At 42.8% G+C, this 24,449-nt stretch overlaps 1 protein-coding gene across 1 annotated transcript in view; it reads left to right on the top strand.

Annotated features, from left to right (window-relative positions):
• The window catches only part of CHST8 (carbohydrate sulfotransferase 8), a 1,378,704-nt gene that overhangs the window by 1,076,878 nt on the left and 277,377 nt on the right, over positions 1–24,449 (top strand). The window lies entirely within an intron of this gene.

Here is a 24,449-nt window from a genome sequence, read left to right as displayed (position 1 = left end):
CTCAGCTGTCGATGCATAGACGATCATGAATGGCATCTCCATCCGTAGGTGGCGCAAGGCCTGTTTCAGCAGTATGGACAGCCTTGGTTAGATCTATTTGCCTCCTCAGAGAACAGATGTTTTGCACGCTGGAGATTCCAAGAAGGCACTCACTCTGCAACTCTTTTGTCTCAAGTGGAACTCAGGCCTCCTTTACGCCTTCCCACCTATACCACTTCTGTCCAGAGTTCTGAAGAATGACCAGGTCCATGCAATCCTTGTGGCACCGGACTGGGCACACTGCCCCTTCAGGAGGATTTTCTGTTGCAGCAACAGGAGAGGGTTCTTCACCCAAACCTAACCAATCTTTTCCTTCATGGGTGGTGATTGAGCGTCGCCAGTTGACAGCGTTTGACCTTCCGCCCGAAGTCTGTGATGTTATCTTGGCAGCCATGCGTCCCTCCACCAAAACGGTATGCGCCTGTTGTTGGCATAAATTGTGGCATGGTGTGCCAACAAGTCCATTGATCTCCTCTCTGCCCCTCTCTCTGAGGTTCTTTCGTTCATCCTTCCATTAGCCCAGCAGGGCTCTGCTTTGGGCACCCTTGAAGGTTACTAATCAGCTAGCTGAGCCTTTCTTAGATTGCCAGACCAACCCTCCCTTTTCAGGTTTCCTATTGTTGGTAGATTCCTTTAGGGACTCACCCATTTGTTTCCTCCGACCCAATTTATTATGCCCCAATGGGACCTCAACCTGGTCCTCACTTCCTTAATGTGTGCACCGTTTGAGCTGTTGCACAATTGTCCCTTGCAGCTCCTTACTCTCAAAACTGCATTTCTTGTTGCCATCACTTCTGCTCGCAAAGTGAGAGAGCTTCAAGCTCTTTCTTCCAAACCCCCATTTTTGTCTGTTCACCCTGACAAAGTAGTGCTTCATACGAGGGCTTCCTTCCTTCCCAAGGATTGTTACACCTTTTCATGTAGGTCAGTCCGTTACTTTGCCTACTTTTTATGCACACACATCCTTCTCATGAAGAGAAGATACTCCACCCGTCTGCATCCAAAAAGAGCGTTGGGGTTCCACCTCAATCGTACTAAAGATTTTCGGGTGGACGATCAACTCTTAGTTGATTATGTGGGTGCAAAGAAAGGGAAAGGCGGTGCAGAAGCGTACCATCTCACAATGGGTACTACTTTACATCAAAATGTGCTATGCTTTGGCAAAGAAGCCATCCCTGAGGGCTTGCGCACTCACTCCACCAGAGCAACTGCTGCTACCACAACCTTAGCACGTGGGGTTCCTGTCCTGGATATCTGCCAGGCAACAACGTGGGCATCTCTGCACACATTCACAAGACATTACTGCCTAAACAGTCAGGTCCGCAGAGACAGCTGCTTTGTTCTTTCGATCCTGCAGGACTTTTTAGTATGATCTTGGTTCGCAGCCCACCACCGAGGATAGTATTGCTTGTGTATCTATTCTAAGGTAATGAATATGCAACTAGAAGTCTCTATCCTATGAACAAGTTACTTACCTTCAGTAATTATTTATGTGGTAGAGACATATTCTAGTTGCAGATTCCTTACCGACCCACCGTTCCGCCCCGCTTCTGAATTGATTTCTAGGGACAGGATGGCCTTTTCAGGGCCTTAGCTGTGGTGCACCATTTTCAGTGTTCCTCATGGCTCAGCGCTTTGGTGTGGAAAGTCATGAAAAGAAACTGACGTCACTGCGCCGAGGGGAGCCTATGTATGTGCCTAAAGTAATCACAGCGACCACGATGCCAACGACGGACGCGGAGTCAACCGACACCAACTATTGGCAAGCAAGGGTACTGCTTGAAGAAAATCTCCAGATCCAGTCTGACATCTGGGGTAAATTCTAAGGTAAGGAATCTCCAACTAGAATATGTCTCTACCAGATAAATCGTTACCGAAGGTTAGTAACTTGTTCTGGGGGTACAGGCTGGGCAGGAGTTCACATACAGGTCACTGTCTTACCTTGTGGGTGGCCATCAGAAGAAGCAAAGTATTCTAGTATTATTTCCTCAATGGCCTGCTACTGGTGAAATGTGGAATATTTGGAAGACTTCAAACCTTAGTCCCTTAGTAGGAATAAAACATTTTTGTCCCTTTGACGAAAAGGCTGTTTTGGTGAGGCAAATCTTCTTTCAGTGTCTTCCATTCCTTACCAGAGACTCTGTAATAATCAGATCATACCCTTTCAAGATAAGATTGCACTTCCCCCACTCTTTGTAGTGGTTGGCTAATGTGTTGGTCATGAGTTGGGAGGACTCTGGACATCTTTGAGAAAGCATGTATGCCAAAATATTTGTTGAGCTAGAAATATGCATAATGGTGAAATCATATTGATTTAAGGAGTATGTCCAACTTGCTTGGTGACTATATCTGCATTACATGTTTTTGAGACTTTGTAAATTCAGGTGGCCAGTACAGATCACACTAGATTCTTGAGCCCCCATAAGAAAATGTCTCCACTCAGAATAAAGCTAATTTCATCATAAGAAGGTCACTTTCTAAAAATGACTAATATCTCAGTGTAATTAAGATGTGGGATCAGTAGAAAATGGGGTGTTCTACCCTGTCATCTTCTTGTTGTTGTAATAGGACAGCCTCAATAGCTCTATGGGATATGTCAGTTTCAAGTATGAATTTCGTTGTTGAAACTAGATTGCCACGGTAGAGTAAAAGTTCACTTTACATTGTTAAAGACTTCTCCTGCCCTAGAATTCTAGAAAAAACATAATTGGAGCACCTTCTCCTTTAGGATTTTGGTAATGACACTAGTTAGAGGAGCAAAATCCACAATACATAGCCAGTAAAAATTGAAAAGAAATTGACAAAACCCAGAAAACATTACATCTCTTTGAATTTAGAGGGAGTGGGCCATTCCAGAATTGCTTCAACTTTCTGTGTGTTCAAAGATATTTCTTGGGTATTTAATCAAAAGCCCAAATATTCTGTGTCTACCTGGTAAGACTCTCACTTTTCTGGTTTGCAGTAAGGGTGGATCTAACATAGTCTGTTGAAGACTTTATTGGCCTACTGATGATAGGTCTCTTTGTCTTTTAAATATTTGAAACTACAAATTGGTTTAACATATTGGAGAAGAGGTGGGCCTGGAACAGCTGTAATATGGCTGAGGCATTACATAACCCAAAGCGCATAAGCCTTTATTCAAAGCAATGAAAGGGGGTCCAGAAAGTAGTCTTCCATTCATCTCCCCCTTCTGTTCACAGCAGGTGGTAAGCTCCACAAAGGGCCAATTTAGTGAAAATACTTGTTCCTCTTACAGATTCCTGGATGTCTTTGATTAGGGCATAGGTTAACGATCCTTGATGGTTAACATGTCCAACTCCATATTATCAATGCAAAATCTTAACTCAGTAGACTTCTTTTGGACAAAAAACATGCTCCAGTAGGTGACAAAGATTGAACAGTCAAGTTATTCTGTACATTTTCTAGCAGATATTGTCTTCAAAGTTCCTTCTTGGACTCTGATAAGAAATAAATCTAACCAACAGGTAGAGATACCCCTCGTTAAAGGGAATGGTACAATCAAATTCCTTGTCAGGGGGCAAGGATAATTCCTTTAGTTTTTCAAATATTCCGCAGTATTTTTAATATTGGGCAGGAATAGACCAAAGAATATTAGTTATTCTTAGATTTGGAGACCTGTCTGAGATATTTTCCCTAGGGGCCTAGCAATATTGAGATGAATTGCAATGTTCATGACAAAATTAAGATGACAAGCAGATTGTTCTGTTTTCCCAATTTGTATAAGGATTGTGATGAACGTGTCAAGGCACCCTCAGAATAACGGTGTGATTAGGAGAAATAATAATATCAAAGGACATCACCTCCTTCTTGATTCCAAATGTCCATCTTAAAGGAAAGGTCACCTCTTTGACTGGACCAGAAACCAATGGTCTGTTATTTAAAGTATGGACTGGTTCAGATTATTATTTTTAATGTTAAATCATCAAATACCACAGCACTCATAACAAAAGTTTAAGTTCATGGTAACAAAAATGTAGATGAATATATCTGAATCCATACATTTGTATATCCATGCAACAAAGTTTATTCTGTGGGAGTACAATCCTTCATTGTTTTCCAGATAATATATGTCAATAGGACAAAGTAGCCAACATGTGTTTCATCACCAAATGTGACTTTTTCAAGGCTATAAACAAGATCATACATGTACAAATCAGTATTCAAAATATTCCCATACATAGACTTTCAAGAAACGTCAGGAAATTAGATAAAGTTGAACCTCAGGTGACCCTTTACATACCATATGCAGATAAAAAAAACAAGTCGTTAGAAAGAAGCCATCACATCTATGTGAAATTGTAAGTGATAGAGACCTGCTAATCCATAGATCACCCCATGGTGTATCAACGTGCTCCCGAAAAGAAAGGTGCCATAGAAATAAAAAGTAAAAAGGGGTAGGTTGTGGTCATCCAGAGATTATAAGTTATCCCACAGAAAGTTCCACGTGAGCCCAAGACAGTGATATAGAGAGAGGAACTTGCCTAAAACACAATATGTGGATTATATACAGAAGAAATAATGTAGCACAGTGAGGCTACGTATAAAAACTGCGAAGAAGGGAGACATAAATTAATTTATACTAATACAACATAGTTTATGAAAATTCCAAATGGAAGTCAGTTATAGACAATGTCACTAACCTAGTAAGTAAATTCAGATCACATCCATAGTAAAGCAGGTCAGAAAAAGTCTTCGTCGAAAAGTAAATGATATTAAATGTAAAAAATCTTCAGCGCTCATGAATGTCCATCTAGATGTGAGAAAGGAAAAGTGCAGGGTAATTACAGTATAGCAAAATTCAGGTCTGACTTAAGAGGGTATTATGTTTAATGTACTAAAAAAGCATGCCATATGCTTGGAAACTATCTAATTTAAGTGTGGTCCATAAAAAGGTACATGCCCTGTATACATTAACAGATAAATTATAATAAAATAAATAAAGCGGTGAAACTGATACATGCAGCCAAGAGCCCGCATTGTATAACACGTATAGCAGAGGTAGTAAAAACCGCACCCTAAGAGTCAGGTAGATATTGGTAGGTTGGTTTCACTTTGAGCGGGTCCAACAAAGTCCTCTTTCCCGGTTCACCAATTCAATAAGTAACCATGGCCCCAAAGCAGAAACAGTAAATCGAAACCGTATGTCAAAAAAGGAGGTGAAGTAAAGTATGTAAATGGTATTTCACATCCATGCAGGCCATGATAAGCCACCCCTGTAGCTAGCAAAGAGTTGATGTTGTCAAATATCTCCCAGTAGCTGCTATAAAAAGTAAATAAATGCAAAATATCTAGCACTAAATTTACCTGATCGGAAGGAGAAGAAAATGTATCTTTGTGGAAGTGGCTTCAAAACCGGACGCTATTAGCATTGAGGGAAACAAATATTGGTTATTATCATGGGTTTTGGAAATGGTCCTTTTTGCAGGGGCATCCACAGACATTTTGCCTTTCTCTTCCTCATTTTCTGACCTTCTTTTGTTGGATTAAGGGATCTCTGCACTTTACCACTGCTAAACAGTGTTAAAGTGCTTGTGCTCTACCCTTAAAATATGGTAACATTGGCTTATTCACACTTAGAATATTTAATTTACTTGTAAGACCCTAGTAGAGCCTGTAAATTAAATGCTACTAGTGGGCCTGCAACACTGATTGTGCCCCCCACTATAGTAGCCCATTAAACATGTCTCAGGCCTGTCACTACAGAATCTCGATGTGCAGTTTTAAACTGCCATTTCGACCTGGCAAGTGTACACACTTGCCAGGCCCTAACCTTCCTTTTCATCACATATGTCACCCCTAAGGTATGCCCTAGTTAGCCCCAAGGGCAGGGTGCAGTGTTTTAAAAAAATGTGGGCATGTACTTTTAAGTTTAACGTGTCCTGGTTGTGAAAAACTATTAAATTAGTTTTTCACTACTGCAAGGTATGTCTCTCCCTTAGGTTAACATTGGTGTTACATTGAAGCAGCCTTTAAGTGTAACTTCTAGGTGGGAAAAGTTAGAAATTTAGAGTTTGGCATCTCTGGAATCATAATTTAAAATCACAAATCATGGTGAAGTCTAATTTTAAAATTGTAAGTCTGAAAATGGCACTTTTCGAAAGTTGGCATTTTCTTACTTTAACCATTCTGTGCCTTTTCCTGTCTCTGACTGCAGATGAGATAGATGACAGCTAGGCTTTATGCATTCCCTCTAGACAGTCACAGACAATGGGAGCTTAGGTGTGACTTAATGGGCCTAAATGGCCCATTAACTGGCTTAATGGGGGATGAAGCTTAGCACTGCCTCACACCTGAATAACGCTGGGCTTCTGTGCACACAAAGGGCTGCGTACACCCCCCGCAGAGTGTCTGGAACCAGGGAAGGAAGGGCAGGGACCTTGTGATCTTCTAAGGCCTCTTTGAAGTCTCCCCCACTTCACAGGCACATTTGGGTATAAGTACTAGACCCCATACCCCACCAAATCAGAAATCTATTGGAACCAAGAACACTCTGCCAGGAAGGACTGCTGTGCTGCCAGGAGGGACTGCCACTCTACAACTGCCTTGCTGTATTGGCCTACTGCTTGCTTTGTACTGTGCTGTAGGAGGGACTGCCACTTTACTACTTACTTTGCTTTGTTGGCCTGATTCCTGCTGCTTCTTGCCTGGAGGTAGAAGGACTGGACCTGTTCTCTACATCTTTGGCCCAGGATTCTTCAAGGACTTGTTAGCTTGCCTCCTGTTCTCCACAGTCTCAGGGACATAAAAGACTGCCTGCAACTCTCCTGGTGCCGCTGGACTCTGCCATCTGTGAGTCCTACTCTTGCCTGAGGTGCCCCCTTCAGTCCACGCCTTCAGAAAGGGGTTCTGCAGCTAATTTCTGCAAAAACTGACACATTGTCCCCTTGAAGGCAACGCTTTGCTCCATCAAAGGTACTTTTTCAACTGACCCTGCGTGGGTTCTGTAGCTGACCTACCCTCCATCGCAGTCAGCCTGATTTTTTGGATTTGCACTGGTCCGTCACAACTTCAAGTAACCTTTTGACCGCTAGTGACTTCTAAACACTGTTTTCACATTTAATCTTTAGAAAATCATATCTTGACTTCTGCTTATTGGATTTTTGTAATTTTTGGTCTTGTTTTACTCAGATAAATATTCTCTATTTTTAGTAGTGTCTTTCATTGTGTTACCGTTATTTAAGTCTTGCAAAAATACTTTACGAATTGCCTCCTAAATTATGCCTGATTGCTGTGTGCCAAGCTGCCAGAGTGTGAGCACAGGTTAATTTCGGTCGTGTATCTGAGTTACCCTTACTAGGATTGTGGTCCGTACTTGGACAGGGTGCATACCTCTGTCATCTAGAGACCCAATTTCTAACAATGGGTCATTTGGTTCTGATGGCCAAGGCCTATGAGGGCAGTGGGTTTAAGGAGTGTTTAGGAAGGGTCCCCTGGGGGCGGGGAAGGTGAGAAGTGCAATTTGAGGTTTAGGAACCTCTATGTACACTGGTCGTCTCAAGGGTCAGATGCCTATAGTTGAATTAGTGACTGTTGTACTCTGTAAGTAGCCCTAATTGAAAAAATACTGTTGGTCTAAAAGGGATATGGCCTCAAGGTAACTTTAGTTGGGTAAGCTACTGGAAATCTGGTGGACGGCCTGAGGGGTCTCCGCGGGTCAGACCATCGTCCTGACAGGGCATTTTATAACGTAGAGTATATATTCTGCAGTGGGTGCAGAGATAAATCCGGGGGTGGAGGGCTGGATAGGGCAGTGAAAAACTAGGAGGACTGTAAGGATTTATGCATATTTTCTTTGGTAATATGTTTGTACCTATAACAGACTATCTCAAATATTAAAATGTAACCCTTAGAACTACGCTTTAAAACATCAGGATTAGTGTACTAAAGATTGACCAATGTCTGATTAGGAAGTTTAAAAACATTCCACTCCCCACCCTCCTAAATCTACCACACTTCTGATGAGGGCAATAAGGTGGTATGCAGAGCTCTCAGTCAGTATAATCAAGTAAGGTAATGTTCTTAAAAGTATATATAATGGGGGGAGGCACTTACTGTGAAGTCATAAGAATTTAAGCACATTTTTCACTTTTGTGATATAATAATTAGGTTTCTTCTTGGGTAGGTTTGAGTGGAGATCTGGAGTTCTCTGTGTCAGTTTTGATGTTGTCTTTGCTGGTGTCGACCACCTGAGGCCCATTTTCTTGTAACTTCCTCAATATGAATCTTCTCTTTGGACAATGTCTCTAAATCTATACTGTCTTTTTGGGATGGAGATGACAAGAGGTCCAGTAGAAGATGAGTCATATCCATGTCTGACGAGGTCTGGTTGTCTAAGAATTTGTCTAATGCATCAGGATCTGTGAACTCTAGGTGCACTCACTGTATGCTATAAGCATGGTAGCTGACTCCAGCTGTCCAAGGCGGATGTCCGTCTTTTTAAGCTTGGACCTCAACACCAAGAAATGCTTCCTCTTTTGCAGTGTTTTGACCAAATGTTTTCCTGTCTCCAAACATACATGCCTTTTTGCCTTTTGCTTCTTGTAGTATCTGTCTACTCTGTTGATATTGGACAAAGCAGGCTATTGTTTGCTTCTGGGCATTTCAAGGGCCAGTACTTTGTAACCTTATTCTGTGGACTTCTTGGAATTCTAATGACAGTTTGAATGTCAAGCCTGTTAGTTCTGGTAGAAAGTCTCTGAGAAAGGTTGATACATCTAATTTTTTTATCTGTTCCTGTGTTCCTGGCCCATATGTTTTGCTTGTATTTGCCAATGGCCTTTGTTAGAAATGGGGTCTCTGGTTGGCAGTCAGTTTGCACCCTGTCCAAGCATGGACCCTCACTCTAGTCAGGGTAAAAGAGTTACAATCCTAAGACACCCCCTACACACTCCCTTGGTAGCTTGACACAAGCAGTCAGGCTTATCTCAAAGGCAATGTGTAAAGTTTTTGTACTAACACACACACTAATACAGGGAAGACACTACAAAATGGACACCACACCAGTTTAGAAAATTAGCCAATATTTATCTAATTCAAATAAGACCAAAACAACAAAAATCCAACATACACAAGTTATGATTTTTTAAAAATAAGAGTCTTTCTCCATAGAAAACAATGGATGCGTTGATGTTACATAAAGTACCTGGTTTGGATCAAAAATAAAGCTGCACGGGTGAGCATGCGTCGGAAAAGTCAACGATGCATTGATTCCTTACTCGCAAATGAGGTCATGTATCGTTTCTTCTCTGATCAGGTCGGCGATGCGTCATTTTAGTCTCCCACAAGAGCGCTGTGTCGATTTCTGGATGGGCACCTTGGATCTGGGCAGGTTTATGTCAGTTTTGATGCCCAGCTATATTGCGTGCAAAATCCGCCAGCACGAGGATGAGGATCAGCGCTGCATGGGGTTGGTGTCGATTTCACCAGCCTCAAGTGGGTGTTGTGCCATTTCTCCACCCGTGAAACAGGTGATGTGTTGATTTCCTAGCCACTATGCAGGTGGTGGGCTGATTTCAGCCACAATGCAGGTGGCGCGTCGTTTTAACAGCTGCATTGCAGGTGGTGCGTCAGACTTTTCCCTGCACAGATCCTGTGCGTGGATTTCCACCTTGGTTCCACTAGCTTCACCTTTTAAGGGCCAAGGGGCTGGATAGAGCACCACTTGGCAGGGTAGGAGTCTTAGCAGAGAGTCCGGGTGCTAGCAGAGGAAGTATTTGATGGCCCTGAGACTTCAGAACAGAAGGCAAGCTCGGTCCAAGCCCTTGGAGACACTTCCCAAGCAAGAATAGACCAGTCTTTGTCCTCTTTAAGGCAGAAGCAGCAACTGCAGGCCAACCCAGCAAAGCACAGTCACAGGCAGTACTACTCCTCCAGCTCTTCTCCTTAGTAGATGTTCCTCTTGATTTCAGAAGTAATATGAAAATCTGGGTTTTGGGGTCCACTACTTATACCCCTTTCTGCCTTTGAAGTCGGCAAACTTCAAAGGAAAGTCTCTGTTGTTCACAAGATCCTTCCTTGCCCAGGCCTGGCTCCAGACACACACCAGGGGGCTGGAGACTGCATCGTGTGAGGGCAGGCACAGCCCATTCAGGTGTAAGTGTCAGCTTCTCCCCGCACTCTATCCCAGATGGCTCATCAGGATATGCAGGCTACACCCTAGCTCCCTTTGTGTCATTGTCTAATGGAGATTCAAGAACAGCCCAACTGTCAGTCTGACCCAAACAGAGAATACACAAGCAGGCAGAGTCACAGAATGGTTTAATCAAGAAAATTCCCACTTTCTAAAAGTGGCATTTGAAAACTTACAATCTAAAAACAAACTTTACCAAAATATGTATTTTTAGATTGTGAGGTCAGAGACCCCAAACTCCAGATCTTATCTGCTCCCAAAGGGAAACAGCGCTTAAAATACATTTAAAGGCAGCCCCCCGGTTAAGTTATGAGAGAGATAGGCCTTTCAACAGTGAAAAACGAATTTGGCAGTAGTTCACTGTTAGGACATGAAAAACACTTCAGTACATGTCCCACCCTTAATACACTGCATCCTGCCCATGGGGCTACCTAGGGCCTACCTACCGTAAGGTTGCCTTACATATATAAAGGGACGGTTTGAGTCTGCCAAGTGGGTACACTTGTGAGGTCAAATTGGCAGTTTAAAACTGCTCACACAGATACTGCAGTGGTGGGGCTGAGACATGTTTACAGGGCTTCTCCAGAGGGTGGCACAATCAGTGCTGCAGGCCCACTACTAGCATTTGATTTGCAAGCCCTGGGCACCTCTAGCACATTTTACTAGAGACTTACTAATAAATATGCCAATCATGGATAAACCAATCACCAGTACAATTTAGACAGAGAGCATATGCACTTTAGCACTGGTTAGCAGTGGTAAAGTGCCCAGAGTCCTATAGCCAACAAAAACTGGTCAGAAAAAATATGAGAAAGGAGGCAAAAAGTTTGGGGATGACTCTGCAAAAAGGGCCAGGTCCAACAGTCTTGTTCCCATTCTATTTATCTGCACGTCTTATTTTCAACTCTGCTAGTTGTTCCTCCATTGTCATGAGGCAAGTATTAAGTGGCTATTTCAGTGTGCAAGAAGGATAGTTCAGAGGAAGTTCCCAATGTGTTTTCTTCAATATTCATCTTTGATAACTTGAGTGCTGTGAGCTCCTTCATGATCTCATTCATGATAATCCAGAGGAAATGTCTGAGATATACTGGTGGTAATCCTTAGGGGAGCTGGAGGGATTGTGTATTGTTATATCATTGTTATGCGATGTGGCATTGGTATAGAAGAGGAGCCTGGGGTTACTTGATTGGCAACTAATGTGGCCCTCAAGCTATTTGCCCTTTCTGAGCCAGGTGGATTTTGACTATTCCAAAAGGGGTTGGAATGCTCCTTCTCACCTTTAAACTGAGGGACCATTGGTTAATTCAGGTTTTGTGTTGGTTTAGCCATGTTTTGCCTTAAAGTGTTCTTTCCAATTAATACAAGGGCATTTGGCACAGTGAATAATGTACCGCAGCCTATGGTGCACAGTTTTAGTTTTGTGTCTCTCTCAAGTCCTTAAGGTAGTCTGAGTTGTTTGCTTGTAATATGGGAGTGGGCTTCTTTATTATGACGCTATTGTAGTTATGTTTATTCACCACCTGTGTCTAGGTATCTTTATTGCAGGCTTTTAATACCTAGAGTATTTTAAGCATTCTGTCTTTTTTTACGTAGCATGTGGGGAGCCGATCCCTATAAAAAGAAGATGAACATCCAAGCGCTCATCTCTTTGTCATCTTTCTGTGTGTATTGCATTGGCCTACAGCTTCAGTCATTCTTTGGGCCGTTTTGTGCTCAGGAAGCCTTGCTGGTGACTCCACCGGCTCCCACCACTGCATCTCCCATTTAATCCTGTGGGTGAGTGTTCTGATGTGCAGAACTGCCCTGTGAGCAGTTCTCTGTAGTCCAGTTGTCAGGTACACAGTAGGCTGTGTCCAATCCCCAACAGGGCTGACACAGATTCATACAGCAAAAACGATCGGCTTATTGGCTGCCACCCATCTGGTTCCTAAGCTGTTCTGCCATTACTCCCCCATGCATTGCTGTCATCATGGTGCCCCAGGACATCAGCCATAGACCACACAAGCTCTCAAGAGGCAAAGAGCTCAGATGGACTCTATCTTCCTGAGCACCAGGCTCTGCCCAGTGTACCCGGTTCCTGCTAAGGCCTGTCTTATGGTCAAATTTTTGTCTTAACTGTTGCAACTCTTGTATCTGTTGATGAACACTCCAGACTAAGACCTCTAATTAATATATTGATAATCCTCATAAAGGGCTTTTTTGCTTCCTCTTTGCAATTGTTTAGACGGTATCACAATATGTCAAGGATACAGCACTTGTCTGGTCTAAACGTCTGTGATATGGCCTGCCAGAATTAAAGGCAACCACTTCCAGAAATCATAGAGTGGCTGTCTCCAGGAAGGAGAATCAAGGAGGAAAACGCCCACAGGAAAAAACCTCTGGAAACATGAGGATTACAGATGGACTTCAGGAGATGAACATGGCTGGAAGTGACTGACCTATCACTGGAGTGGAAATAGATGGCTACCTTTAGAGGCTTGAGGCTGACTGCAGGAATACCGGGAAAAAAAAAACCTGGAGCACAATTGAAGCTATGGGATGATGAACACAGCCAAGGAAAATTTCTCAAAAGCATCATGAAACAGGGAAGAACTGAAAAACTCCTTTTATAGGAGTATGTGAGGTATCTATTCCACAATTCCTTTCCCTCTATCTTAGCTTGAGAAAGCTTTTTGCTGTCACGCTAGCTTGGGCTTCAACGGACTACTCTGTAAAATGTCTCCCAGTAGCTTTCTGGGAAAGAGGGTACTTCTGGGCCAGAGAAGCTGTGATGTGGGTCTCGCTGCCATTGTAGAGGCCCCCTGGGGAAGGAATACCAAGAAGAGAGCAAGTACCATTGTCCAGCAACCACCTGGTGAGTGGCCTTCTGTTGCTCCCCTTTTCTGCTCTGCCTGCCTCAGCCGTGCAGCAGCATTCGATTGTCCCACCTGCCCAAGGAAGTCACATTAAAGGGCTGATAGCAGTACAAGCGTGGTGGCGGCATGACAAGTTATCTGTGATATAGCCACGGTCCTCAGCCATTATTTCAACCAAAAATGATGTATATACGTAACTTTAGGGCCAAACTTAACTACCGTGCACAGAATTCTGTCCAATTTCTTCACCTTATTCGGACTTTTAGTATGATACCTGCCCTCTCCTTCATCTGTTTGAAATGAGGGCCAGGTCAATGCCTTTCGAAATGGGCAGCACTTACCTGGTTGTGGGAGAGGCAGATATGAAAATAGAACTGCAACTGCAGACGAGAGCTGCTTTCAAGCAAAGTAGAGACAGCACCCACACAAAGCCTTCCCAGATCCATGTGTCGCTCAAGATCACGAGCACCACCTCGTGTCTGGAGAGGAGGATGCAGTGTTCAACAGCTGGATGCGCCATGGCAGTGCATCTTATGTATTCATTTGTGGGTGGTCACTGATTATTTTTATTGTGGGTTTTGTTACTGCAACTCTGGAATGTTGGGTATTGTAGTTTTTACTTGGCCGCTGTCAGTTGCCATAAAGAAAGTCAAGCATCATCTAAGCCTCTGGTCCTGTTATATGATTCTAGCACGTCAGGAAAATTAGCTTTTCACGAAATAAAAATGCAGCTTCGGAAGGATACATATGTACCAGCAGGCCTTCTATGAACCCAAAGTTTAGTGGTCTGGCCGCAAAGCCTTGTTTTTTTTTTTGTTTTTTTAGGCCACGTGGAATTACTCGGACATTGTTTAAGTATTTGTCTTTTGCAGACATAGCTACAAAATTCACTTCTCGCAGACTCGGATACAGACATATAAGCGATAATCGTCTCTGACACACAGTTACAGAATTTGCCTCTTTTTAAGCGACAGACAACATATCTATATTTTGCAGACACAGATATAGATTGTCTCATGTAAACATAGGCAAAACATTCGATCTTATGCAACCACAGATTGTTTAGCCGCTAGACATAATGGAATATTTGCCACATATTCCGTTTTCGTCTATCCCAGAAAAAAATAAGTAATGTGCCTCTCGCAGACATTGACATAATTTGACTTTTTCTGGCACAGGTAAAGAATATGCCTCTGTGTGACAGAGAGATATAATTTCACATTCAGCCACACAGTTTGTATTTTGGGAACATGTATCTAGCATTTGTTTCTTGTAGACACTGTTTCAAATGTTTCAGGGCTGTCTCTTGCATATACGAACACAGTATTAAATAGATACTTTGTTTATACTGTGCAGGTGCCGCATTTATCCATTGCAAAGTTTTTTGTTTTTTTTTAGAATTTATTTGAACTTTTTTTTAGATGTGTCTTTAGCCCTGTTGCAGGGTACTGTATGTACAACAAAAATGACTCTATTAAAATATTGTGAGGCAGGGTTGTTCTGGGATTGTGGTCAGTGCTCGTTTAGACCTCTCTAGTGGTTTAGCTCTCATTGTTAGCATAATAAATCAATATGAATCTATTGGACAGTAATCCACTGCATCCTGGCCACATTAACCCTCCAGACTGCACGGCAACCTAAGGGCACCAACCTACCACAGTATTTAACACTAAAAGACCAATGACACACCACAATGCACTGTATTCTAGTGCTACTAAATCGTTGCAGTGTCCGGTGCCATAGTCAATATTGCACCACACACCACTGTATTTTAGGGCCATTATCTCACCAGCGTGCACGCCCCTCTGCACTGGACTGTAAGGAAAATAACCTGCCACAGGATACCCTACGGACACTATGTAGCACGGTGCTGCATCCTGGAAATACTGACCAAACACACCTCTATGCACCCCAATGACTGTTTACCCATGGTGATGCCTACAAAGTAAAAAATCCTATCACACCCGAGGTGTGCTAGAAACGCAAAGCCAGTGCACATTAACCCCTGTAATCTGCCACCCTGACTTGTAAAATAGGAAACTACCCAACCATACTGCACCCTATCCTACATCTATTGGCAAATAACGCCACATTTCACCCTAACTCAGCTGTACTAAAATATTACACTGAATCCTAGGGGCACCACACCACACTGCATCCTGGCTACATTAACCAATCATACCGTACTGTATTCATGGGGCATTTACATACCACATTGCACTCCACCATTTGGTCTCTAATCTAACCTTGGGGGACCTTTGCCAACTTCATCATCCTGCACTGGAGTGCTTTGGGAACCAGAACACCTTCTTAGTCCTGAGGTCAAAGCTGTGACTTGTGGCCTGCTTGCTTTGCCTGCCTGAACCAGAGTCCATCTCAATCAGCCTATAATCAAGACTACATTCTGGTCAACTGTGATGTTCAATTGGAGCGTTAAGTTTTCTAGCCACTTTTGGCTTCAATATTTAAACGTTCATGTCTCTTGTCCTCTTATGTAATTTTAACTATGTTGTGGTTTTTTGCTTATACATTTTTCTTTTTTTCTAAATTGATTTGGGGAATTATATTGTGTTGTATTCTTAATTTTCATATGGAGGTACTGCTGACATTTGCATATTCTAATGAATTGCCAGCTGATTGTGCCATTGCTACCAGGGTTACCTAGAGCTTCTGTTGGAACCTAACCAGCGATTTTTAATTAAGTTGGTAGGAGTATCCCTTCCAAATCAATAATCCACTTTCTATCAGCATCTAAGCATTGGAACAGGTTAGACCACAGTGCAAATATGACTGTCTTCTGCTTCCACGTTACCCGTGTAGGTAGAAAAGGCATTGGTCAGGTAGTGCCTACTGAATAATCTCTGTAGTATAAAATGTAAAGCAAAGTCTGAAAGTGTTGTGATTTGTATGTGACAGTCAGTAAGACCGTACACACAATTCCCTCTAATTTATACATTTCATCAGAGGAAATATTAAGACATAACCTGCAGAACCATCTATTTCCTATTGACAGATTATCATCCAATGTGTAAATCAATAAAGATGCATGATATTTCTTTATTGACCGAATATAATAATAGTTTAACATAATTAGTAGGTTTTTGAGACCCATTCTTAATTTGCTGATACCTTGCCTTTCCATCAGATAATCCCTGAACTTTGGATATTTGTAAAAGGCAGCCTCGGGTAAACCGAACTCTGCAGATCAAGAAAGGATTTAAAGGCTGCCCTTGTAAAAAGTTTTGTAACTTGTGAAACACTAACTTCACTCCAAACCTCTGTAGCACAATCCACCACAATCGTGTGGAAGATCTGTCTACCACAAAACTGCGAATGTTTTTTTCAATTCTGATATGCACATGTGTTACCCAATGTTCCAACGTATATGATATATACTGCAAATAGTTTTAAACATAACTTTGTTATAGTACTTGACTGTGTCACATATGAGCATATAAAACGTCTGTGACAAGTCCTAAGTTTTTTTAAAAATGTCTTTATTTATAAAGTTATTACTTACAATATATTCGGAGCAATTGGGTAGATGAAAGATTGCATCATAGTATTGACAACAAATTTTCATGACATTATAATAACTCCTAAACTTAACAACCCTAGACCGTGTCATCCCTTATATATTATAGGAAGCAGCTTTCTCCTGAACGCGCCCTCCCTACTATTTGTGTCATTGGAAATGTACCTCCTATCTTTCCCACCGATGGTTTCAGTCATTCATTATGTGTAAGCCTTGATACATGGAAGTCTAGCTGGGTCTCAGAAGTAGTCAATACACTAACCAAGGCTAGTTATAGTGTGCTCTTGCACCTGTGGGTTGAAATGTAGTAGTGTTTGGGTCATGGCCGCCCCGGCCTTCAGTACCTCCTCTGCCCTTGCATCTGTCCTAGTTTTTCTCAGTTTTGCCTTCTCTGCACCTGCTCATTCCAAGAGAGCCTGAACCCAGAAAATCACAATCACCATAGACATTAACAATGCAAATATGATGAGCATCTAACGATCCCACAAGTAGGACATATCGCCCCTTCTCATCCGTCACCGATTTGTGAACTTTAAAGGGAACTCCTGGGGCCACCCAGATGAGCACTCCCCTTGTAGAGTCTGAATAAGATGTGGCAAATATCTGGCCGTGCCATTGTCTCTTCAGGTATTTAAAACAGTCTCCCCAGAGGTTGTCGCTTGTGAAAGAGATATAGCCACCCCACAGCACCTCAAAAAGGCGTAGACCCTGTTCCGCTTAGTAGGGTTATTAAGGCTCCCCACATTCCATATCAAGATTTTATATCTTGTTCCTAAGCCCGACATGTGTAGGTGGTCAGCAGTATAGTCTTCTCCTTTATGTCGGATACACAAGGAGGTTGAGGGGATACAAATATTTCCCGCGAGAATGCCACCCCCGGTGGAGGTGAAGCTGTGTTATGTCCGGTCAGGTGGTAACAACAAAAAACAACCTGCAACAAATGAGAAAATATATCATAACCCCTGAACAGCCCTGGAAATGGCAACTCCTGTCCATTTCCACAGCCCAATGCTCCCCACCCCCACCACAGGCAGCCCACTCTTGTTAATATGCTATGCACCGATGTCTAAACCAGGTAGATATGAAAAAGTCAACAATACAGAAGGAGTCAGGTAAATGTGAGTCCCTGTCATCCCTAGGATGGTGACCGGATCTCTAATCTAGGTAGATATAAATAAGCCCATTATGAGGTAGTCAGGTATTTGTAAATCCAAGCCATCCCCCAAACTGTCAGACAGCTAAACGATCTGTGTTTGAAAGATGAGTTGAATGGAGGAAAAGGTTTGGAGTTGAGTCCATATCATTCTCCATACAGAGTGTCCTGTCTTGCGCCACCATTACTTTGTTGATGCCGGCCAGTGGTGGTGCTCGATCTCTGCCTCCAGAATTCAGAGAAGAGCTGGAAGGCCATCGTGTCTTTTCTCTCCTAGATTCCTGCCAACCAGAAGAGTGCTCCCCCTTCCGAGAGGACTTGGGCCTCCCTCTAGTCAAATGCCTTGTGCGGGTTTCGAAGAAATGCTCTGTCTTTCCATGTTGTATCCTCAGTTTAGCTGGAGCTCCTGTACTTTTCTTGTGTAGTCCAGAAATATAATTAGGTGTACCCTCATTGTTAGGGGTGCCTCGGGATCTCACATGCTGAAGGATTAGATCCCGATCCCTATAGTTGAATAAACACGCTATAATTGTGTGCAGTGGTGCACCAGGTCTTGGGACCAGACACAGTGCTCTAAGCGCTCTCTCCACAGTGAAATATTTAGAGAGGCGTATAGGCTGCAGTTCCATAGTGAGTCAGTCTTCGGGAAGAGTTCCATGGATGATCCCTCCGCACGCTCCAGAAACCCCACTAGTCAGAGGTTGTTGCAGCCTGATTGTCCTGCTGCGTCTTCCAGTCTCTACGTGGTTTGGGTGGCTACTTTATTTAGTTCAGCTCCTATTGTTCGCAACTCTTAAACCGTGGCTCGTAACAAAGTTACCTCTTCCTCAGTGTTCGTAACCCTCTCTGCCACTTCATGAAGGTCAAGTTGGAGGTGGTTTATGTCCATTGCCATAGTGTCCATTTTGTTTTCAAGGGCCTCTCGGGTCCTTTTGATTCCCTCCAGCATTTCAGCAGTGCCTTGCGAGGGTCCCGGCTGAGTTGGGGGTCCTGCCCCTCTATGGTGTTCGGTCCAGGGGTAGTGCACTGCATAATGTTGTTTGATTGGGTTCCTTTGTTCGTTTTGTCGTTGCCTATGTTGGGAGCATTGTGTCAGCCCAGGGGCATGACCCCTCAGCAGGAGTATCACAGCGCTGTATCCCAGACTAGTTCATTATTGTTACTTTTGTTTTGTTTTACACTTTGTTAGCGTCTAAGAGAATTCAGGTTGCTCCCCGGGCAGCGCACCAGGGCTTCCCATCTTCGAGCACATCACAGGAGCCCGAGGACCCCCAATCCAATTATGGAGTATTACGAGGGGGGCTTTGGTCATCACCAGCGCCTCCTGTGCGAGAGATTCAGCGTTGCAGTGCAGGGAATATGAGCTTCCTCATTTGCCAGCCAGGTGGGAAGTTCCTTCATGGGGGTGGGGGGGTTTCTATCCCCCTCCCTACAATTTATGTTTCACTGTCCCAGCTATGCTGCAGTTTCATGCAAATATCCCCTATGGCGATCTTCACTTACTTTCCCTCTGTCTTCAGGATGTAAATATGGCTCCTTGATCCGTTCCGAAAAACCTCGGAGTACTCGACACTTTAATTGTCAGGGCTAGACTGTCATTCAAAAGCAGCTTTGGCAAATTTATTATGCCACCTCCCCTAATGCACGGAGCAAACAATCCAGATTTCCCTTCGCTCCAAGCTAACCTATAGAGCTGAGTTTAGTACTTTGTTGTATGAAGACTGAGGAGTGGATATAGCATTGTGCCCAACTGAGCAGCTTTCCCTGGTTGAACCAGGCTGCTCAAATGACCTTATGTCTACTGACTGCAGTAACCATTAAATGACCACTGCTGGACAGGTCATGACTGCCACTCACTGTCCTTCCTTGTCCAAAGTCTTGCATCTGCACATGGCCAAGTAGAGAGCAGCCCTATGACATGTTAGACATGATATAAGATAGTGACCTTGCATGTGCATTTCAGAAGTGGTGTAGTTGGTTAATGCAGTTTTTAGATCATTAGGTTGCACAAAAAGGAGTGCATTCTGATGTATTAATCTAATTATGTGGGCATAACTTCTTTATTCTATATGCAGTAGCAAAAATGCCAAACATAAGCAAACCAAAAAATGAGCAGCTATGAAGCATCTGAATTTAGCATGCTCGAGTAGGGGGCGAAGTGGCGCTTGATAAAATAACATGCCTAACATTCAGGCCCTGCACTAGGCTGGGAACGGCTGCTGCCATTCATGGTACTGCGCCACTAAGTGATCTTCACAGAACTATAGCCTTGCCCAAACAAAACCTGCCAGTGGGGTGGTGTGGTCCTGCTGCCAGTGTTAGAGTGTGGCTAATAGGAAGTGCCATGGGGCAAAAGATAAGGCAGCAGGGTTATGGCATGCCAAAGCACATCTGCATTTGCACCTGTGTGGGGAACTGCTGTGACCCACTTGGCTGGTAGCAGTACCGGAAGTGGAGCCAATGCCTTCCTCTGCTCTAACAGACAGCTGCAGTGCTTTAAAACAGTACATTTATAAATTATTTTAAATCCCTCACACTGTCTGATCCATGACTGATACAAATCTGCTGAAAATCACTCCCCATGTGTCACACTGGTGACTGGTATTGCAACAGAACAGAATGCCTTCCAAAGGCAGAGGACAGGGAGGTGCTACAAGGACATATTGCCCAGGGCCAGCTTAGAAAGAGAAGCTGCAGTTAGGGGGGCCCTTTTACTTTCTCACTGACACAGGTTTTCCACTAGTTATATTACAGACAGCATTAAAATGTAGTTTGCTGAGGTGCAGTAGATGCAATATGATAGCTCAGTAGACTAATGAACTTCCTATGTGACCTACACATCATAGGTTCAAGTTCCAGTGCATTCCACTGACGTACTCTCCTCAATATGATGCAAACTAATGTCCACACTGGTTACATACATTGCTATGTTAGATGACAGTGGCAGTAACTGGTATATATTGAATAAGGTAGTCTTTATTGTACATTACATGGTAATTGTAAGTCACCAAGGAAATCTGTGACCTTATTGAGAAACAAGGCTGAAGGCTGAGTTCCCTTGGAAGGTCATGGAACTCTGAGGGGACGCACAATGTCTTAGAAATGTGCAGCAGTGAGTACTTTATTTCTTATAATACATAGTCACATCATCACCCTTCTGACACACCCCTTAAATCCTTGTTGTATTGGTCTTTCACATAACGGAGACAAGATGGCTGCAAACATAGAGAATTAAAGTAGACTCTCTAGAGAAAAAATAAGCACAACAAAAACAGTTAGATCTTAGTAGCAAATGGATATTAGAATCAATTTAATATGCTAGATTTAGAAAAGATTTTTATTCTTCCAATAGTTATAAGGACTCGCCGTTTTATGGTATTTTTTAAATACTACTGCCTGTATTTATCCATATTTAGTTTTTGCCCATTTTAATGGGATTTATCCATTTTTTTTTGTGAACAGATGAGGTGATAATTTGTATATTTCAACATTTATTTAATGGATAAACGTGCACTCAAACTTTGATGCTAAAAATAATAAACCCACATTAAAATAATTAGCATAATAGCACAAATAAATGTTTCAATTTACAGTAATGGACAGCTTTTTGGCTATGCTGCCAATATGTACAGATATTGGTCTGAAAGTCAATAATCTCAGCATGGAGAGTCACTCAAAATATGACAATTATGTGTATTTTTTCACTTTTAAAAATAAACACAGACATGAAACATAATGTTTTCTCTGTGTTTATCTGCAGAAATCGGTAGAAACTGAAACAGGGAAACCTAATATGTATTGAAAGCTTGCAAAAAAGAAATGTGTTGCCATAAATATTTATTTCTGCTTATCACTGCTCATCTAGTAAAACAGATCAGAAGAAGGAAAAGCCAGGTTTCTCGGTTTAGACTGCAGCTTTAATTATGCTCTATGTCCAGCCCTATGGTGGTTACCCCCCTCTCCCTAACTTTTTGCCTCCCTCATTCTGACCTCTTTTTTGCAGGTATTAGGAATCTGTGCACTTGACCACTGCTATCCAGCTTTAAAATGCTTTGCTCTCACCCCTAAATATGGTAATATGTTCTGATCCCCAATAGGCATATTTGATTTACTTGTAAGACTCTGGTAAAGTGCACTACATGTACCCAGAGCTTGTAAATAAATATTCCTTGTGGGCCAGCAGCACTGATTGTGCCACCCACTTAAGTAGCCATTTAACCATCTATCAGGTCTGCCATTGCAGAACGTGTGTGTGCAGTTAAATACTGAAATGTCAACCTGGCAAAATAACCCATTTTCCAGGCCCAAATCTTCAATTTTTCTACATATAAGTGACTCCTATGGTAGGCCCCGGAACACCCAGAGGGCAGGGTGCAATATATTTGAAAGGCAGGACATGCACTTTTAAGTCTTACATGTCCTGGTAGTAAACACTCCCAAAGTTGTTTTTCACTACAGCAAGGCTTATCCCTCCCATATGATAACTTTGGGATTACCTTATTACAGCTTGTAGGTGTAATTCACAATCTGGAAGAGATGAGTTTTTGAAGTTTGATGTCTCTGGAATCACAATTTAAAATCACAATATATGGTGAAGTTGGTTTTTAAATTGCAATTCTGAAAATGTCACTTTTAGAAAGTTAGCATTTTCTGACTTTAGCCATTTGGTGCCTGCTACCTATCTCTCTCTGATCACTTGTCTTGGGTGTGTGACAGCTGGACTTTGTGTAGTCCCTCTAGACAGCCACACACAAAGGGAGCTTAGGTGTGACTTGATTGGTCATCCTGTGAAAATGGGAGGAGGAGCTTGGCACAGCCCCACTTACACCTGAATAGTCTTTGTCTTGTCCCCACGCCAAGGACTACATAAACCCCTGTAGTGAGTCTAGACCCAGGGCAGGAAGGGCAGAACCTCTATGCACTTCAAAGGCCTGTCTTTGAAGTCCCCCACTTCAAGGGCCCAATTGAGTATAAGTACTGGACCTCTGACACTACTAACTCAGTACACTTCTGGATCTGTAAAGACTGCCAGGAAGAAGGACTGCTTAGGAAGTGCCACTCTACTAGATTGCTGCTTTGCTGAACTCCTGCCTTGTGGTGGTGCCCTGCTGCCTGCTGTTCTCCTGCCTGGGTGAGGACTGGCCCTGCATCACTTGAACCCAGAGTGACTCAAAGGGCTAGCAGGCTGGCCTCCTGATCTGAAGTCTCAGGGACATAAAGGACTTCCAACCACCCTGCTTCTGCATCTGGATTCTGTAATCTTTGAGTCTGTCCTGCCAAGTTGTTTCAACCCAGTCCTGCTCCTTTGGAAGTGGGCCTTAGGTATTTGCTCCAGCAGATCACTCGCATCACTGCTGTTGCGTGGAACAGAACCAGCACCTTTGGGACCAACACTGCTGTGCTTTTCCCCACAAGGCCCTTGCATTCTCACCGATTGCTGCCTTGACGACAATGACTAAACTCTGCATTGCAGCCTTTGCACTCATTGGAACCAACGCATCACCTTGACTGCACGTTTCCTCGACACCAGTCTTTGCATTACAAGCCCCGGTGCCTGGACCCTCGTTGAAGCAGCAGGAACTCGCACCACAGCATTGTCCCATCTTGGACCCTTATGTGGAGCAGACCCAATGCATCACCTCTACTGCTTGATTCAGAACCTATGCAACATTTTGCAACCAGGACTTAAGGTACTTTGGCTCAGTGAGCCTAACTGGGTCCCTTTAGTCAGCCGTGCGCCATCGTGGCTGGCCAGAACTTTTGAATTTGTTCCAGTCCGGTGTGACCATATATCCCTTGTTGGCGCTTCTTGCTTTTAAGCACTAATTTACAGTTTATTCTTTAAAAATTAAAAACTCAAGTTCTACTTATTGGAGCTTTTCTCATGTTGGTCTTGTTTTATTTATTAAATCTTAAATCTTACTCTAGTTTTTTAAACTGTTGTGGTTTAATTTTGTGTATGTGTTTTCACTATTTTACTGTTCCATGTGTTGCACAAATACTTTACACACTGCCTTCAAGTTAAGCCTGACTGCTCTGTGCCAAACTACCAGAGGGTGAAAAGGGTTAATTTAGATTTTGCCTGTCACACTGATTCGGATTGTGGTTGCTGTTTGATTAAGGTTTATACTCCAGTCAACCAACAACCCAATTTCTAACATCCTGCTTACCCCTTGGGTTCTGGCAGTAGGCATGTGACCTGAGAACTCAACTGTAATAAATTAGTACAGTTAAGAAGGTACTCATTTCTATATTAGAAGCTACTAGATATGTGGTAAGTTGCCCATAATTTGAGACACACTTTTAAACAGGGATAGCAGACTTTCATGTATTGTATAAAAATAATGTAGTAATCAACAGAGAATGTCAGTTCTCACAACGTCTCTTTTGTATATCACTAGGATTAGCAAAAGATATTGATAACAACTGTTACTTGAGTCAAACGAAGGAAAAATGCCCTCCTAATTAACGTGAAGGGTTGTGTCTGTAAGAGCTCCCATAGTGAAGATTCAATCAGCCATTCGATAGAGCTGCCTCCCTTCTCTCACACTCCTTTTACTATAAAGTTTGTGGAATAAATTGGATTTTGGAGTTCACATTAGATGCAGGCACTGAATCTTTGTCAGCATGAAGACAACAATCTGGATTTGTTTAAGTTCAGCAGTGTTTGGTCAGATGAGATTTTCAGACATTAATCTAAGAAGAGTAGACAAAAAA

This window comes from Pleurodeles waltl, chromosome 12, assembly GCF_031143425.1.
Source record: "Pleurodeles waltl isolate 20211129_DDA chromosome 12, aPleWal1.hap1.20221129, whole genome shotgun sequence".
Taxonomy (NCBI): Eukaryota; Metazoa; Chordata; class Amphibia; order Caudata; family Salamandridae; genus Pleurodeles; species Pleurodeles waltl.
The sequence above is the reverse complement of the archived record's forward strand: the minus strand, read 5'-3'. Positions and strand labels throughout refer to the sequence as shown.